Source organism: Myotis lucifugus, unplaced genomic scaffold (genome assembly GCF_000147115.1).
Source record: "Myotis lucifugus unplaced genomic scaffold, Myoluc2.0 scaffold_0, whole genome shotgun sequence".
NCBI classification, from domain to species: domain Eukaryota; kingdom Metazoa; phylum Chordata; class Mammalia; order Chiroptera; family Vespertilionidae; genus Myotis; species Myotis lucifugus.
The window spans coordinates 35,832,639-35,853,020 of record NW_005871048.1 but is presented as its reverse complement, the minus strand read 5'-3'; the positions used below and the strand labels follow the sequence as shown (position 1 = coordinate 35,853,020).

Genomic DNA, 20,382 nt, shown 5'->3' with positions numbered 1-20,382 from the left:
TGAGAAGTGTTCTGGAATGACTCATCCTTGCTATGGCATCAGTCCCCAGCTGGCATTTGCATAAATAACATCAGCACAGTTGGATTCTTAATCAGCAGAAACCTGGAAACTCTGAGACCTAGTAGCCATGCCACTGAGGGAACTGTGATGTCATCTAATAAATGTGGCTACAAGGAGAAGAGGAAGGGAAGCAGGAGGGGAGGTGGCATCCACTGAGGGCCTTCAACGTGCCAAGAACTGTGCTGTCTCATTTAGCCCTCTCAACAATCCTAGCAGGAAGGAAATGACCTCCATTAATTGAGGCTCAGAATGGTTAAATAATTTAGCCAAGGTAGTAAATGGTGGAGTCCTTATGCAGACGAAGTTAGCATACCTCAACAACCTGACCACTGGGAGCTATTGTGTATCCTTAGATTCCTTTGTCACATGAAAAAACATGGATGTAAAGAGAGAATGCAGTACCATTCACAGCCCCTTTGATTAATGTTTTTCCTTTCTCTGATCATTCTGGGGCCCTCAAAACAAAAACAAATGTTTATTTGATATCAACAGCGAACAATGCATTCCAAACAGACCCTTCTATCAAAGCCAAAGAAACAATGACAGTTCCACTTGTAGGGGAACAGTGGCCATCCACCAATTTCATAAAGACAAAAGTTGAACTTAGCAAAACATAAGGCTTGTCATTAGTTTATTCTAGTTGAGACTTTGCCGGTGGGTTCATTTTTATCTTCCTCATCAAAGGAGAGCATCTGAGAGGCTGGATAAGCAGAAGTTTATAGTTGTTATGAAACAATACAAGTATCCTTTATTATTGAATGGATATAGTCCAGCAAGTTTAGAAATGAAGGGAAATTCCACATGCAGAGCCTTGTTGATGGTTTGGAGCTGTGTTGGAGATGGAGCTGTTTTCCAATTAGGTGCTAAAAGACTGGCCAGTGCCAGGAGGTGGAATGGTATGTCCAATCCACAGCCCATGGATGATTCTCCAGTCTCTGAATCACTGCTGGTCTGACAATAGATAATCTTTTGAAGCAAGCAAAATTTTGTTGGCCACAAATCACAACCCTACTCATTTGTTAAGTCTATTGCGGATGCACCATATCTCAATGACTTATACCCTAGGTGGGCATCAACAGACTGTGAAATAATTCATCCTTAAGCTCGGAGGCCCAGGGCTGCAAAACTTTTTGTATTTCTTTTGGTACTCCAATTTAAGAGTTCAGGAGGGAAAGAAAAGTCAGCGGCCATGCGTCTTAGGTCTTTTGACCATCTGGTTCTTACAACCACTTTAAAACATTCCTTACAGTGTCTGATGGTTTAAAACTGTAAAACATTGACTATAATCTATATTGCTCAATCTCTAAGATTTCCGCTGTAGACAGCTAGTCAGAAATAGAATTGATAAACAAAGAACCTCAAAACTTTATCACCACAGTCAATAAAAGCAAATCCTACTTTCCCCTCTATTAGAACCACATTCTTCACTTTGGCTTTCTGCCCAGCAGCACATAATTTGTTGTGTGTCTTGGAAAGAACAGCAAGCCAAGGTTTGTCTGATCCCACTCACTTGACTACATGGAGGGATCATTATGTAAGGTTGCAGCCTCGGTGCCTGGGACAGTGTTTGGCATATTGTAGCTACTCAATAAATATGTATTACCTGAATGGGCAAATATCAATTAGGATTGCACACATAATACTGACTCTAATAAGGAAAGTTTGACAAGCTTTGAAGATAATCTCTTATTCAAAATGGGGAAAAAATAAAACTGTGCCAACAAAGTAAAGAAGAATGGTGAATGAGTTAATTTTAGTGTTTGGATACTTAGCTAGGAGACAGGTCTAGTTCTATAGGCTGGAAACCTTTTCATGGGTCACAGATGGTAGGGCACTTATAATCTTGCTTATCCATTGGTTATATAGCCCTTATTTTGGTTCTAGGATCTATGCAAAAACCCTATGCTAAACCAGATCCAAAAATTAATCCAGAGGCCATTCATTGCAGGGAAGTAAGGGGATCAACAATTACTTCTTTTTTAAAATATATATATATATTTTATTGATTTTTTACAGAGAGGAAAGGAGAGGGATAGAGAGTTAGAAACATTGATGAGAGAGAAACATCAATCAGCTGCCTCATGCACACCCCCTACTGGGGATGCGCCCACAACCAAGATACATGTCCTTGACCAGAATCGAACCTGGGACCCTTCAGTCCACAGGCCGACACTCTATCCACTGAGCCAAACTGGTTAGGGCAATTACTTCTTTTTATGTGACTCAGTTTGACTGGGAGAGGACTGGGATATTGTCTGTGTAGATATTTAATAAATGTCTGTTTAATGAATGAATGAGTGGATGAATGATGGGATTAGCCAATCTTTTGTGCTTGCCAAATCCAAGTCTAACTGGCTGGAATCTCTAGCAAAGAAGAGAAAGAACTAAGAACTAAATCACTTCACATCTCTTTCTCCCACTCAGTCCCTGAAAAGACAGACAGCCTTAAAAGTTCTGGTCTGGAGTAGGAAGAGAAGTTGGAAGAAAATGGAAAGGATGAATAATATGAACACACACACACACGGAAACATTCATCTTCAAACCTGCATGTGTTCTCTCAGTATGATGGCCTCTAGGATATTCCAATTTAAAACCAAAGGTGTTGGTTCAGCTCCTATGGTGGGTGTTTGAATGCAATGAGCCTATTGTGCTCCCAAGTTCCATGACTCAGTGTCTGAAATAGCCCAGCAATTGCCTCCATTCCATAATCCTCACAGAAAACACATTTGCATATTTTTGTGTGGGGGCACCAGTGGCTCATCCCAGCAGTCGGTCCCTGTTGGGATTGGGGGTGGGCGGGAGTGACAATCCCTGGCTTGTGTGCGGGGGCTGAGGGAGCTCCTACTCACCCTTTCCTGTTTTTCTTTGAATGCTCTCCTCAGGTTGGGTGGGCTCAAAACACTTTCAAAAATTTTCCACCGCTTGGCTGTTTCCTCAGCTGTTCTGTCTCTCCTGTGTGGAGAGAAGTCAGCAGAGCTGTGGGTGGAGGAGGGAAAACTGAGAGAAATATAGTACAGGCATTAGCTGTGTGGGCTGTACAGAGAGAAGCTTTGCATGGAATGACAAATCTGTGAGACTCAATATGCCACACGAGTCGGTGACAGAGACTGTGGGCAGGGAGACCCTTGGGGATATGGGGTGTTGGGCTCTGGATGCTGGGCCTGTGAGCTCACACTCCTCCTGCTTCCAGGGTGGGGGCCACATGTGGTGGGGCAGGAACAGAATTGTCTGTCACAGTTGGATGTTCCAGCTGGGGACACCTGCCGCTTCATCTATGTAATAAGGACAAATAAGGGTAATTTTCCTAATGCGCCTAGTGCCTGAACAAGATGAAAAATCCCAGCATTTCTTTCTTTTTAAAAACTTTTTGCTAAGCTGAATAGGTGATGAGTGACAAATGATCAACCTCAAGTGATTTGACCTTCTCTGCAACCTGTGGGTAAAGGAGGCAGTCATCCTGCCCCATCCTTGCTTCGCAGGGTGGCAGGAGGGTCACTGACATGATTGGGCCAGAATTGATTAAGGAATTATGAGCTAGTAGCTCCTCTTTATATAGTATTGATTTCCTGCCCCGGGTGGTAATATCCCTCTGCAAGGAACCCTTGGGAAAGTGAGTAATATGAAGATGATTTCTTTTCCACCCCCAGCATCCTTGGCATTTGGCTTTTCCTAAATCTTTCTTCCCAAATGAATCTGATTTAACTTTGATTATTTAAATCCTATATACTTCCTGGTAATATAGTAAAACCCCAATCAATGGGAACCCAACTTGTTCCTTCACTTCTGTCTTATGTTCTGTCAATGTCCAAAAGTATTCAAGTAAAAGGCCCAGACATAATAGAACCTTTAAAAACAATCCTGTAAGAACAGGAGCCAGATAAACCAGGGGTGAGGAGGTTGTATCAAAAAGCACAGGTTAAGAACAGTACCTCAGTGGAACATAAAATTTAAATCTGTACTTCCTGGCAGCTACGGTGAAAACAGGAGAGAGGGGGAGAGAGTAAGAGGGAGAAAGAGATTATATAACTCATCTCTTTTTAAAAAGGAAGCACAACATTTCACTAAGAGAGACAATTATATTTCTTGACATTCAGCTCGAAGATGAATTTTTCATGTAGAACTTTATATAAGGGCTATTGAACAAGATAATAGTGATTATAGTTTAGAGCAGTTTTACAAAAGATGAAAAAACATTCTCTATGTAACCATTTTTAAAAATGGGATCTGAAAACATAATGTTAAATCATTACGTGTAGGCAGTTCTAAGGGACCTCAAGTAATTGTCCACATATGTAGCCTCAGAGCAGTAAAGGAGAGATTAGCAGTGGTTCTCAACCTGTGGGTCTCGACCCCTTTGGCGGTCAAACGACCCTTTCACAGGGGTCGCCTAAGACCATCCTGCATATCAGATATTTACATTATGATTCATAACAGTAACAACACTACAGTTATGAAGTAGCAACGAAAATAATTTTATGGTTGGGTCACAACATGAGGTACTGTATTTAAAGCGCCAGAAGGTTGAGAACCACTGGATTAGAGGTTCTGGAGGAACGAATGTGACTAGGCTCCTGGGATTCTCTATCCACTGAGGCTTTGGAGGGTAACCTAGAGAAAACAGGAATCCAGGATCCTTCTGCTGGAGTCCTTGGCTCACTTTGATTTTGCGAGAATTCTAATTACAGGGGAGCTTGAATATTTAGCCCTCATGTTATGTGTCTACATTATTATGAACTAACTAGAGGCCCAGTGTACGAAATTTGTGCACAGTTGGGGAGGGGTTCCTCAGCCAGGCCTGTGCCCTCTCGCAGTCCGGGGCCCCTCACTCCTTACCGCTCGCCTGTTTGCTGCTCCTTACCACTCGGCTTGCTGCTCCTTAGCGCTGCCGTGGAGGCCACTGCGCTCGTCAGCCATGAGCCTGGCTTCTGGCTGAGTGGTGCTCCCCCTGTGGGAGCACAGTGACCACCAGGGGGCAGCTCCTGTGTTGAGTGTCTGTTCCCTAGTAGTCAGTGCACATCATAGCGACTGATCGTTCTGGTCATTCCACCGTAATGGTCACTTAGGCTTTTATTATATAGACTAGGGGCCTAGTGTATAAATTCACTTAGGCTTTTATTATATAGACTGGGGGCCCACTGTAGGCTTCAAGGCTGCAGTGGGCACAGGGGCGGGTCTCTGCCCATCCTCCGTGCCCCCGCCCGGCCCCTCCTGCTGTGGTCCCCCCCTCCCCCCCGTCTGTTGGCAGCCCCGTTCCCGCCGCCACTCCCACACGCTGACAGCACGGAGTGACTGGGGCCAGCGCCAGCAGCAGGTGCAAGCTGGGCCATCACCGTCAGCAGGTGTAAGCAGCAGCTGATGCCCCGATCACCCCTCAGGAGCACGGGGAGGTGGAGAAGCCCTGAGGCGTGATCGGGCCGGCAGCCGCTGCTCACACCAACTGACAGTGCCGAGCAATTGGGGCTGGTGCTGGGCACCGGCAGCGGGTGTGAGTGGTGGCTCCAGCACTGGCAGCGGGTGCAAGCAGGGCCAGCGCCGGCAGCAGGTACGAGCACTGGGCGGGACGGTGGCGTGTGGGAGCAAAGAATTTTTAGTAACTATCAAAGGCTCACCCTGATGACTGTGACCGGCGCCCTGCCTTGATCTGGTGCCCCCACTCACCTGCTCCACCATCCCACCGCAGCCAACGCCCGCTATGTTCTGCGTGCAGCCCCTGGTGGTCAACCCATGTCATAGCTACTGGTTCGGTTGTGTCGCCATTTGGTCTATTTGCATATTAGGATTTTATGCAGATAGATAGTGATGTTTTATATAGATAGTGATGTTTAGGTAACACTGAGTCTCATATCCTCATTTATAAGAAGAAAAATAGTCCTGTTTAAATATTTTTGCTAACTTTTTTTAAAATAAAGAATCAATATATAAAGAATTTTCTTCCAAATCCCAATTTAACCAACATTTTTCATCTTAAACAAAAAGTTCCATATTTACTCTTTGTTTTAAGGTTTTACAAATGGCTTCCAACAAATAGAACTATTTAGTTAGTTTTTGTATTTAATGTTGCTTTATGTTTTCATGGATTTTTCTCCTTTTTCCTGTTTTTCCCTCCTATCCCTTCTTACCCCACACTTCTTATGACTGTTTCCCAAACCTAACTGATCATGAAAATCAACGAGGATGCTTGTTCAAGCTTAGATTCACAGGCCTCTCTTAAGAGATTTTGATTCAGAAGATTTAATGTGCCTAGGCAGGTTTGGGAAACACTCCTTTACTATCTGTCCCCATAAGGCCTAGCAGTGTGCTCTGCTCACAGTTCACATTAAATGGTATTGACTAGCTGAATATTGGTGCTGCCAACAGGAATGCCAATAGGAGCCCACTGTGTTTTTAAAACACAATTTATACTTGGCCATCTGTTGTGTACCACAGCAACAGCACCCTCCTAGGCTGCTTCCAGGAGTCAGAGCACTGGATTGCTCCATATTGTTAGTACACATGCCGCTGCCCTCCTCCAGGAGAAAGCATGCTTAGACCCAGGTGTTAGGCGTGGCAGTACAGAGGACAGGCACTCCTCATGGTGGCCATAGCACCTCAGGTTACCTTAAGCACATGCACATTCCTTCCCTCCATTCCACAGGTAGCTTTTTGAGAAGCTACTTTACAAAGTTCAAATTAATGTGCATTCTGCAAACATAGTCAACCAAGTCCTGAACTCCTGAGCTTATAACACAGCTCTGAAAATAAATTATTTATTTAATTTTGGATAGATAATGTATAACATATGGTACAAATTTAAAAGATACAAAAGGGAATACAGTGAAAATGAGTTCCCTTTCTACCTATACGTCACCTACTCAATTCTCCTCTCCAGAGGCAATTACTACCAAACTCATACTTATTCTTTCAGATGACCTGTGCACAAGCAAGCATCTATATTTTTTCAACAAATGATAGCTACTATATATATTTCTACCACCTTGATTTTCTTGTTTAAAATATTTTTGGGGCCCCAGATGGTGTGGCTCAGTTGGTTGGAGCCTCGTCCCATATACTGAAAGGTCATGGGTTTGATTCCTGGTCAGGGCACATACCTGGGTTGCAGGTTCAATCCCTGGTTGGGGTGCATATGGGAGGTGATTGATCAATGTTTCTTTCTCTCCCTCTCCCTTCCTCTTTCTTTAAAAATCAATAAAAACATACTAAAAAAATTAAAAAACAAACCTGTTTTAAAAAACATATATATATATTTCTAGGTTAGTGTCCCATATCAGTACCTATAGTAGTAAAACTGCCTCATTTTAAAAAACAATTCCATTCTATTCTGTTTTAAGAATATAATTGGAACCCAGCTGGCATGGCTCACTGATTGATTCCCAGTCAGGGCACATGCCTGAGTTGCAGGTTTGATCCCTTGTGAGGGGCATGCAGGAGACAGCCAATCAATGATTCTCTCTCATCATTGATGTGTCTATCTTTCCCTCCTCCTTCCTCTCTTAAATCAATTTATATATATATATATATATATATATATATATATATATATATATATATATATATAATCTGTTCCATTGATCTATGTATTTGTGTTCTATACAATTTACTTTAGAATTATATTGTGATTCTGAATCTGGCAACTCCCTGCCCTTGAAAATTTAATATATTAAAAGATCATGTTAAATAGATAGATTAACTTAGGGAGGATTGAAATTTTGGTGATGTTACATTTTCCTGTCTATCCAGGAACTGATACTGTTGTGCCCAGATTTCAAAATCCCCAAAGACAGACCACCAGGGAGCCGAGTCCGATGCAAAAGCAAAGAGTCTTTTTATTCAAGCTAGCTAGCTTGGTCCCTCTGCCTCCCTCACTGACACAGTGGAGTGGCAGGAAGCAAGAGAGCCCGGAGTCTTGGAAGAACAAAGAATTTATAGGGCTTGGGGTCAGGGGGTGGGGGCTGATTTGGCCGATTCCGGTTGGTTGAGTGAGGGGGGGGTAATGACGCAAGGGCAGGGTGCAGCTAGGGTCTGGTTACACAAAGACAGGAGGTGGCTAGCATACTTTTGGCCTTGGGCTAGTTTCCTTGCGTTCCTATTGGCTGAGATAAGGGCTGGCTGAGCAACTGATACATTCTATGGCTTTTGCTTGAAGAGGAGTTAGGAACACAGTTATCAGTCCCGTTCTGTCCTTTCAATACGCCTTCCCTTTATTCAAGTCATTTGTGTATTTTCCCTCAGTATCATCTTTAAAGTAATCTTTTATATAAATTGTATGCATTTTTATTATATTTGTGACTACTCCTTTTTATTATTATAGTTGAAATAAAATATTATATTTTGTATAATATAGTACTACAAATATATATTTTTAGTTTCATGACATAATTCAATATTTACATACCTTGCTAAAGTGATAATCATGATAATTCTAATAATCATCTGTCACTGTCCAAAGGTATTATGATATCATTGACTATATTCCCTCTCCTATGTTGTACATTACATCCTGGTGACTTGTTTCTTTTATAATTGGAAGTTTGTACTTATTTCTTCTCACCTTTTCATCCAGCCTCACCCCTAACCCCTCTGGCAGCCATTACTTTGTTCTCTGGATCTATGAGTCTGTTTCTGTTTTGCTTTGTTTGTTTTGTTTTGTTTTTAGATTCCACAAGTAAGTGAAATCATATGGTATTTATCTTCCTCTGCCTGACTTCTTTCACTTAGCATAAAACCCTCCAGGTACATCCATGTTGTTACAAATGACAAGATTTTATTCTTTTTTATGGCTAATATTCCATATATAGATATATATAGATACAGATAGATAGATATACATATAGATAGATATAGATAAAATATAGATAAGAAATAGATATATAGAGGGGCGGAGGGGCACCAGAGAGGAACGGACACACGCCGAGTGGTTGCCTGGTAACACCCGGTGAGGCGTCCCAGCATAAAAAGGTCCCGGAGAAGTGTCACTAGCCTTAAGCGGTACCCCATAGCCCGTTGTCTCCGCGCGCCACCTGGCGGGCTAGGGCAGGGGAAATGTGGCAGGAGGAGTCGATCTGTCTCTCAGTATTGCTCAGAATAATAGGTCCTCAAACTTTTTAAACAGGGGGCCAGTTCACTGTCCCTCAGACATTCCACTCATGCGCACTGCGGGCCCGGGACCAGTTGGCTGCTAAGCAGGACAGGCAGCAGTGGCAAAAACACCCAGCGGGCTGGATAAATGTTTTCGGCGGGCCACATGTGGCCCTCGGGCCGTAGTTTGAGGACCCCTGGCAGATAGTCCAAAAACTCAAGGGCTCCAGTTTGTATGCTCAGCTGGAACGTCAGGCCTGGCCTGATACTCTCCAAGTCCCTCCATGCTACCTCAAAGGGTAAGAGATTGTTCTTTTTTACTGCTGCACAGTATTCCATGGTATAAATGTAGCAGAGCTTTTTTAGCCACTCATGTACTGATGGGCACTTAAGCCCAAAGTGCTTTGTAAATACCAGGGAGAGGCACTTGGCAAGTCCTAGGGCTTCACAGGATGCTTCCTGACCAAGATCATGTGCCATTAGTAGGTGAGGCCCAGGACAATGGTAGAGGTTTGGGTGGTGAGTGGAATGGGAGAGCTGTGTAAACAGATAGAACAGCACGGGAAAAGGCTCAGAGATAGTGTAACAGGACAATCAAAGGGTCTGGGCTGCCTGTCACTACTTGAGCCAATTCAGCAGAGACAGGGTTGAATCATATATGAGCGTTTATTCCTATAATGCCAGCAGTATGGGAGAGCAACAGGTCATCCACAAAATCTGCTTTGCAGCCCCCTATAAGCCAGCGGTTTATATGTGGTAAAACAAAGATTACATGGGGAAGTAGGGATTACAAGCATGGAGAAGTAGGAGGCTGGGGTGGGACTCCATTGTTTGGGCAACAAGGTTGTTAATCTTTCCATGACAATAGGCTGTTCTTGAATGAAAATGGGCCACATTCCAAGGCTGACTCCCTGGTTTAAGATTGACTCCCAGGTCCCAGGGGCATACAACTCCTAGCCAGGTCAGAATGTCCTTTCTTGAACCAACACAAGGCAACCATGGTTAACAGAGCACAATTAATATTTCCCATAACCATAACTAATCCCCCAACATTCTATTTTTTTCACTCTCATCATAGCAGCAGCCTCTGTCTCTCCTTTGATATATGGACCTGTCTTTGACCTTCCTACACAGATTTCTTCCTAGGGCAGTGGTGTCCCTGGCTCTCTCAATCCTGGGAGAGTAAAGATGATTGAACCTCTTCACTAGCTGTTCAAGCCCTCCTAGCACCATACACCAGCTGCACTCACATTCCTAGGTTCTCCTTGACCCACCAGACACACATGTACCCTTGGAGACCGCCCCTCAAAATCCCATCAATACAGGATCCTAAAAGAAGAGTCTTAAAAAAAAAAAAAAAAAAGAAGAGTCTTTATACCCATTACCCCATTACATACCAATAATAATATAGGGCTATTCTTCAAAGGAGGGATTGAGAATATTTTAGTGTTTAAATGATCGAAGTCAGTGTCTGTGGCAGATGGAATTTACACCCCTCTATCAAATAAATCACCCCAAATGTCTATTCCTGACAAAAGGCAAATCAAATTCCTCCCAGGGCACTAAGAGGAAGTGTTTCTCTGGTAGGAATCCAGAAAAGTGGAGAGCAGGAATCTAGCTGCTCTCAACATGAGAATGGAAGCCTGTCTGAATGGGCAGGGCCAGTCTCAGCCCATAGGAAAATTATGTTCATAGTGGGCAGATCCTGTGAACTTTTTTCTGAGGGCATCCAGTCACCCAAGGAACTAGCAAGGTTAGTCACTTGAAAGTGAAGAACTCAAGGTCCACTGAAAGTGAAGAACTCAAGTCCATCCTTGCTCACATGTAGGAGCCCATTCCTACCAGGAGCCTGAGAGATTTGACAGAGGCTGGGTGAAGGCTGAGCATAGAAGAGATTTCCCTTATGGAGTTCAAGGTCAAGTCAACCTACAGACAATAACTCTGCTCTAAACTATAATAAAATACCACTCAACATTCACTAGGATGGCTATATTTTTTAAAAAAGCATTCATGAGAATGTTTAAAAATTGGACCCCTCGTACATTGGTGGAATGCTGGGGTCCGGGGCCATGTTGGAAAACGTTTTTGGCAGTTCCTCAACATACTAAGCATAGAGTTACCAGATGACCCAGAAGTTCCACTTCTAGGTACATCAGCAGCCTAGTCAGGACCTCTAGCCAGGATCTCCAGCCAAAGTTCTGGTCGGAGTTCTGGTTAGGAACTGATGAGGATCTGATGTTTATTGTCTTGTTACATCCGTATTTATACCAGCCGATTTTAATCCTGTCAATTTCTATTACAAAGGTTAGGGCGTTTCTTATCTCCATTCCAGGGAGTAAAGATTATGTAGCTTAACTACCCACCTGGCACTTAATTAAGGGGTTGTATCCCCTCCCTAACCTCAGGGAAAAATCCCCACCTGGGGAAACAACCTTTCTCGGAGAGGTGACCTTGGTTAAAACACATGGCGCTAAAGAGAGGAAACATATTAAGAACAATATGCTATATATGCCAGGTCCCTTGAAACATATGCTGTGCAGATGTTTCTTTCCTGCAGCGACTGTGTCAAGCAGCAAGGATGGACCGGCTCCTGGCAGTGGAAATGTAAAATAGTGGGGCCACGTTGGAAAACATTTTTGGCAGTTCCTCAACATACTAAGCATAGAGTTATCAGATGACCCAGAAGTTCCACTTCTAGGTACATACCCAAAAGAAATGGAAACATGTTCACACAAAAAACTTGTACACAATGTTCATAGCAGCGTTATCCATAAGAGCCTCAAACTGGAAACAACCCAAGTATTCATCAACTAATGAATGGGTAAACAAAATGTGGTATACCCATACAGTAGAATATAGCATACATAAAACTTTAAAATGTTATGCTAAGTGAAAGAAGCCAGTCACAAAAGACCAGCTATTATGACTGCATTTATGTGAAATGTCCCCTGCCCCCATAGACATATCCCTGGAAGCATGTAATACTTTAAGCAATAAAACAAAATTTAAAAAATCATAAAAAAATAAAATGTTAATTAATAAATAAATAAATAAATAAATAAATAAATAAATAAATAAGAATGCAGATTAGTGACTGCCCGGTCTAGGGCGGGAGGACAGGGAGGGGGCACTAAAAAAGGGAGGCAACTGTTAATGGGTATGGGTTTCTTTGGAAGTGTTGCTAAAGTCCTACAATTGGCTCCTCTCTGAGGGGGCGTGGCTAGGCCCTGGGGGGCGTGGCTGGATTCTGGGGCAGGACCAGCCAGCTTAAAGACTGGCTGAGGCACAGCAGCCGATGCTTTTTGGCTGTTATGCCTCGAGGAATGGAGGAGTGCGCTGGTCTCTGCGGCGTGGGCTCTTCGCGGGGATGTCGGTGTCGGTGTCCTCAGCAGTGCCAGGGCCCAGCTGAGACGGCAGCGGCCGACGGCAAGCGGGCCCCGGCCCTGGCCCCAGCCCCTGCAGAAAAGCACGTGGAGGTGGTCGAGGCAGCGCGGTGCTGTGCCGAGAGTGGAGGAATTGGGAACCCCATGCCGTCCCCACACTGCTCGCTGCAGGACCTGCCTGTGGAGATGCTGGTGGAGATCTTCGCCTGGCTCCCCGGCACCGACCTCCCCAGCCTGGCCCAGGCCTGCACCAAATTCCGCCACATCCTGCACATCGACAGCATCTGGAGACGGCGCTGCCGGGAGGAGTATGGCGTTCCTGAAAACTTGCAGAACCAGGAGATGATAGGTATGTCTTATCGAGAAGTCTATGCGAAGCTGCTCCACCCATACAGACACATTTTGGGATTGTGGCAGCTAGATACTGAGGACTATAGAACACTGCTGAATGTCGTGGTGGACGGCTTATGCATTACTGGTTGGACGTACGGGCCTTCCCTTAACACCCACGTGGATGGCCCACTGCAATTCAAGCCCTCGTTCAGAATTCGCCTGACGGAGAGGAAATCAGCCACGGTGGAGTGCATGGAAGGCCGCCACAGCAGGCCCCACAACCGCCACATGCAGATTCAGAAGGACAGGCTCACCCTCCAGTGCAACAAGACAGACCACCGAAAGGATTTAACAGCGAGACTTAGGGAAGAACGGGCGCTGGTGCTGACGCTGACGCTGGGGCTGGAGGACAGATATCAGTATGACCACCTGGCCTACCGCCGCCTCTACCTCCCGCGGAGCCACCCGGAGGACCTCATCAGGCCAGGCCTCTTCCAAGGCAACTATGATGCCTTTGGCCTAAAGATTGTCATGCTCAGCTTCCATGGGAAGTATGCCAGGGTCACGAAGATCACGGGAGACACCATCAGGATGTTAGAGATCCACCTCATGCGCCGCATCCAGCTGCCAGATGGCGAGTTCTTCCACAACTTCAACGAGCTCTCCCGCATGGTCCAGGAGATTGACGAGCAGGTGATCCGGGAGCAGCAGCAGCAGCAAGAAGAGGGGACTGAGGAAAGCGAGGAACATGGCTGGCAGAGCCCTGCCCAGCCCAGCGTCGGGGAGTCCGGGGCTGCAGCTTTGGAGGAGCAGCCTGTCCCATTTGTTCTGCCTGTGGGCATACGCACAAGAGACCAGAACTACCCCCGAACCTGCAGGATGTGTTTCTATGGCGTGGACACTGTTACCTTGCCTGGCTTAGCCTACTCGGAGCGGTTCCCTGGAGTCTTCATCCTGTTCGATGAGAACCACTTCGGGTTCATCTGGCTGAAGGTGAAATACTTCATCCTGTTCGGCAGAGTCCAGAACACCTTCCAGAATGTGGAGGCACCATCCCCGCAGGCCTTCCTGGAGATGCTCTAGAACATTCATTCCGGACCCCCTGGGAGGAGCAGCTTGTAGATTTGACCTTCTGACCAGGTTACCCACCTTTGTTTGTTTTTTTTAATCCTCACCCGAGGATATTTTCCCATTGATGTTTAGAAAGAGTGGGAGAGAGAGGGAAAGACAGAAATATTGATGTGAGAGAAACACATCAGTTGGTTGCCTCCTGCCCAAGCTCAGACCAGGGCCAGGCTGGGTAGGAGCCAGAAACTGAGGTAGAAATAAACCTTAGACCAGTGGTCTCAACCTTCCTAATGCTGCGACCCTTTACTACAGTTCCTCATGTTGTGGTGACCCCCAATTTTATTGTTACAAATTGAACATAATGAAAGCATAGTGATTAATCACACACAAAAAAAGAGGAAAAGCACTACTGCAATTAATTCATTGATTGAGTTACAAGTGGGACTGCTTTTTTTTTTTTACTGAAACACCATTTTTACTTAAGAGTGATTGACAAGCTATTGTTGACTTGCAGATGTTTTCTCTAAATGAACAAAGTGAGCCTCATATCAAAGAAAACCATTATATGTTACCAATGATAAAATTCATGCTTTAAATAAAAATTAGATTCTGTAAAGCTTGTGTTTACCACTGTGAACTTGATGGCTTCCCAATATTTAAAGACTTTGTTTATATTGATGGTGATGTTAAAGAATGCTACTTTTTGATATTGTTCACTGAAATGTGTACACTGCATCACTTAGTTAATATATTTGAAATGATCAATGTTTAATGTTACAAAATTATGTATAAATAGGAGATTGATTCAAAGTGTAAGGCAAATCTATAATACATGTTTATGTAATAAAATATGAAGTTTATTGATAAAAAAGAAGTAGATATATAGATATAGATATATCACATCTTCTTTATTCAACTATCAATGAACATCTAGGTGGCTTCCATATCTTGGCTATTATAAATGATACTGCAATGAACATAGGGATGCATATATCTTTTCACATTACTGTTTTATTATTATTATTATTTTATAAATACCCAGAAATGGAATTGCAGAAGGGTCTATGGTAGTTTTGTTTTTAATTTTTTGAGGAACCTCCCTACTGTTTTCTATAGTGGCTGCACCAGTTTATAATTCCACCAACAATGCACAAGAGTTTCTTTTCTCCATATCCTTGCCAACACTTGTTATTTGTTGATTTTTTTATAATAACAAAATTCTGTGCAGGTAGGGTCCCTAGGCCTAGCCTGTGATCAGGGCCATCTTCCGCCCACTCGCCAGTCCCCAGTCCTGCCCGGCCACTGCTCACCCCAGTTCCCCATGGTTCCCTGTTCGCCATGATCAGAGCCTGTGGTCTGAGGGGAGGGACCAAGAAGTCTGTCTGCCTTCTGCCCGCTCGCCAGTCCCCAGTCCTGCCCCGCTGCCACCCTGGTTTCCCCGTGGTTCCCCATTGGCCATCCAGTGATCGGAGCCTGCGGGCTTGGGGGAGGGACCGAGAGGTGATCAATGCACCTTATAGCGACTGGTCGATTGGTCGTTCCAGTCATTACACCGTTATGGTCGCTGGCCTTTTATTATATAGGATTCTAACAGGTGTAAGATGATAGCTCATTGTGGGTTTGATTTGCATCTCCCTGATGATTAGTGCCATTGAGCATCTTTTCATGTGTATGTCTTCTTTGGGATAATGTTTATTTAGGGCTCTGTCCATTTTCTAAGCAGATAGTTTCCTTTTCTTGATGTTGAGTTGTCTGAGTTCTTTATATATATATATACATACTAGGGGCCCAGTGCACAAATTTGTGCCCCTTGAAAGGAACTGTGGGCTACAAGACTGTGGTAGGCACAGGGACGGGTCTTGGCCCATCCTCTGTGCCCCTGCACAGCCCCTCCCACTGCGGCCCCTGGTCCCCTGTCTGCCAGCAGCCCCGCTCCTGCCACTGCCACTCATATCTGCTGATGGTGCAGAGTGATTGGGGCTGGCGCCAGCAGCGGGTACAAATGGCGGCTGCTGCCCCGATTGCCCCTCAAGAGCAGGGGGAGGTGGAGAAGCCCTCAGGGGTGATCAGGGTTGGCAGCCGTTGCTCACACCTGCTGATGGCGCTGAGTGATCGGGACCAGTGCTGGGCACCGGCAGTGGGTGCGAGCAGTGGCTCTGGCACTGGCTGCAGGTGTGAGTGGGGCCGGCACCGGCAACAGGTGCGAGCACCGGGCAGGACTGTTGTGCGTGGGAGCAAAAAATTTTCAATAATCACCAGAGGCTCTCCCCGATGACAGGCCAGCGCCCCGCCTTGGTCTGGTGCCCTGTTTACCTGCTCCACTATCGTGCCACGGCCAACACTCACCATGTTCTGCACATGCCCCCTGGTGGTCAGCGCACGTCATAGCAACCGGTTGTTCGGTTGTTTCTGTTGTCCCAGTTGTTCCACCTTTTGGTCTATTTGCATATTAGCCTTTTATTATATAGGATCAGATATATCATTTGCACATGTTTTCCTCCATTCAGTAGATTGTCTTTTCATTCTGTTGGTTTCCTTCACTGTGCAAAAGCTTTTTAGTTTAATGTTGCCCCATTCTTTTATTTTTGCTTTTGTTGCTCTTGCCTGAGAAGATATACACACAAAAATATTGCTAAGAATGATGTCAGAATTTGCTGCCTATGCTTTCTTCTAGGAGCTTTATGGTTTCAGGTCTTACATTTAAGCCTTTAATCCATTTTGAGTTTATACTTGTATATGATGTAAGAAAGTGGTCCTGTTTTCATTTTTGGCATGTGTTTGTCCAGTTTTCCCAACACCATTTGCTGAAGAGACTGTCTTCCCCATTGTATATTCTTGCCTCCTTTTTTGAAGATTAACTTACCATACAGGTGTGGGTTTATTTCTGGACTCTCTATTCTGTTCCATTAATCTATGTGGCTGTTTTTGTGCCTATACTGTACTGTTTTTGTTCTTCTTTTTTTTTTTTTTTTTTGCCACCACATTCTTTGCATAACATTCCAAAGTTTTTTCTTTATTTTTCAGTTTTCTTATTAACAAATAATTGTTTTTCCTGAGTAAGATTATTGAAAAGTTAACCCTCTACCAGAAGTGTAAAGACAAATAATATGTAGACTCACAATACAAATTTATTATTATTATTTTTAATCCTCACCGAGGATATTTTTCCATTGATTTTTAGAGAGAGTGGGAGGGGGAGAGACACAGAAAGAGAAATATAAATATGAGAGAGAGACATCAATTGGTTGCCTCCTGCACACGCCCCGACCAGGGTCCAGGCCAGGGAGGAGCCTACAACCAAGGTATGGGCCCTTGACTGGACTCAAACCCAGGACCCTTCAGTCCACAGGCCAACGCTCTACCCACTGAGCAAACCGGCTAGGGCTCACAATATAAATTGTTTACATAGCATTACAAGTGCAGAGATATTGATGGCTGCTCTTCACAGTGATTGCCCACCCCTTAAAAAGATTGCAGCCAAGGATTCCATTGTCTAAAATACTCTGTAGTACAGTAATTATTTGCTTCAGTCCTTAGACATATCCCTCATCTATTGTGTTGCTAGGGAAAACATGAGAAAAATCTATCATTCCCACTTCTATTTCTGCAATCTTTTGGCAACCAGTGGGAAGATGGTAGAAAGTCTTTTCCAGTTGGGAAAGTATATTTCTGTTTAAATGTTCCTGTGACAAACTTCTCCACCTATTGTCTTGCCATATATTTTCAACTTTCAATGAAGTCTGACTGTGATGTTTTTTCAAATACATTTTTCTGTGATGACCATATATCTTGGATAAGGTTTTGTCTACTATTTTTCCATTCATTGTGGAACTTAACACTTGAAAGTTATTATTGTACTTCAGTATGTCTGTGTTTGAGAGTTGTCCTTTGGACAAAAACATTTCTGCCAAAGTTCTGTCATTTGATTTTGTAGTAGTTGGCTCAGATGAACCTTCATAAACAAACAGTAATGAACTCACATAAAAGTTAAGCTGCTCCTGGCTTTCAAACCACTGCAGAGTACTCTCAATCTTCTGAATACTGGCAGCAACAGCATATTTTTCTAAGCAGAATCCATTACCAAAAAAATCTGGAAACTCCATCCTTTAGTTTCTTTCGTTAGGCTTCTTCCATAGTGCTGGTTTTGTGTCTTCTAGCTATGAGAATGAACATGATAAACTCTCATGCCACACACCAAGAACCCAATCTCTGAACACTTGCCTACCTGTTGCTGAATCTTCTCAGGTAACGCAAAAGAATCATAGCTCTTTGCCCTATCTTTACATCCATTAGACAGGGCTTATTAAATCTATGGGTCACATCTTCAAGGTTTAGGTATAAATCATTTGGCACAGTGGGAGGTCACCAGATGCCATAATATTTTGGCAGAAATTTTTAAAGCTCTAAATCATATTATAGAATTCTAGCTCCCTTATTGGATCCCTTGGAGGTGGCTGTAGCTATTTCAAAACTATGCCATCTGGATGTTGCAAGATACCCACTTTGTCCTTCCTATACATGTGCCCAACCACCTGATGTGAGAGGGGCACTCAGCTGTAGAGGAAGTGGAGCCTGCTGCTGCTGGTTTCAGGGTGCTCTCAGAGACGGCCTTGCTTGCCGGGTAGGGTCTGCAACCCAGGTGAGGCCCACATTTCTGGGGAGCTGGGTACCTCAGGCAAAGTGGATGGGATGAAGCCCAGCTGGTGTGGCTCAGTGGTTGAGCATTGACCTATGAACCAGGAGGTCACAGTTTGATTCCCAGTCAGGGCACATGCCTGGGTTGCAGGCTTGATCCCCAGTGTGGGGCGTGCAGGGGGCAGCCAATCAATGATTCTCTCTCATCATTGATGTTTCTCTTTCTCTCACTCTCTTTCTCTCTCTCTCTCTCTCTCTCCCCACCCCCCCACCTTCCTCTCTGAAATCAATAAAAAAATATATTTTTTAAAAAAGTGGGGATGGAGTCTCCATTGCCAGAGAGCTGAAGTGGCAGCTATAGCTTTGAGGACAAGAAAAAAAAAAAAGAGACTGAGTGAAAGGGCACAGCAGAATAGGGGTTGGGGGTGGAGGGGACTCAGCACTAGGAGGCCCGGGGTTCTCCAACTAGGTGCTGAGGCCCATGATGCTACTGCTCTGCTGCCCAGACCACCAGGCCCAGCACAACCCTAGAGAGATAGAACCGAGCTCCCAGCTGAGGAGTGCTGAGGTGGGCACCCATTGCTCCCCTTCCATATTGTTTGATTACTATAGCTTTTTAGTATAGTTTTAAATCCATGAGTGTGATATTCAACTTTGTTCTTTTTTCTCAAGCTTGCTTTGGCTATTTGGGATCTTTGTGGTGCCACTATTTAAATAGGTGTTTCTCTTGTTTCATCTTTATTTAGATACTAGAGGCCTGGTGCATGAAATTTGTGCACAGGTAGGGTCCCTAGGCCTGGCCGGTGATCAGGGCCGATTGGGGCCTTCTGGCTGCTGACTGGGGCCTTCCTTCCCTGGCTGCCGGCTGCCGGCCAAGGCCTTCCTTCGTTCCGTGCCGCCCTCTGGTGGTCAGTGCACATCATAGCGAGCAATCGAACTCCTGGTCTCCCGATCGAACTCCCGAGGGGACAATTTGCATATTAGGCTTTTATATACATATAGATTTGTATATGAAGGCTTTTGATTTCTTTTTTTAAAATTTATTTTTTAATGTTACATGCAATAAAACTTAATATTTCAAGGAAAATGATCTTAAATATAATGTTACATGCAATAAACATTAATATCTCAAAAAAACAATTTTAAGTATGATAATGTTATATGCAATAAACACCAATTATTCAAGAAAACTGATCTTACATATAATAATATTACATGCAATAAACATTAATATTTCAAGAATAAAAGGATTTTAAATATAATAATATTACCCCAGAATAATATTCTACCCCAGAATAATATTCTGGATATTAGTTGGGAATTAAATTCTCAATCATAGGACATTTTTCATTAATTAACTGAAGCATAATTAGTTGACATGTGGCTCAATTGCATGGATCCATTCTCAGCATATCTAAAGATAGTACTCTCCCAAAGGTTCTGGTCAGGTGGTAGATTCTGAAATAACAACCAATAACATTTGAGGGGTTTATACTGACCTTTTCCAGCCACGGGCACTAAATAGAAGGTATACAAATAGACCCAGGCTGCTCCCCGCCCTCAGATACATTCGGTAACGTAAGAAGTATGGAGAACAAGTAAGCAAAAGAAGACCTAATAACACGCACACCCTCGGAAAAGGATACAAACCAATACAAAACCTCAGAAAAAAAGAAAAACAACCAACAGAGTAAAGACAAAACGGGAACCGACCCCATCCCCATACCACTCTGACTAACCATCGCAGCCCGAATGAGGAGCGTATGACATAGTTTGTCAGAAAGAAAGGTATGTCGGAGCAAAAGAAACATAGAGAGAGAAACGAAGA

The 20,382-nt window shown here is 44.0% G+C and overlaps 1 protein-coding gene and 2 pseudogenes across 2 annotated transcripts in view; 2 read left to right on the top strand and 1 right to left on the bottom strand.

The window, feature by feature from the left end:
• The window catches only part of CMYA5 (cardiomyopathy associated 5), a 101,321-nt gene that overhangs the window by 71,253 nt on the left and 9,686 nt on the right, over positions 1–20,382 (top strand). The gene's annotated exons all lie outside the window — the stretch shown is intronic.
• LOC111825910 lies at positions 12,459–13,973 on the top strand (annotated as a pseudogene).
• LOC102441350 lies at positions 17,321–20,296 on the bottom strand (annotated as a pseudogene).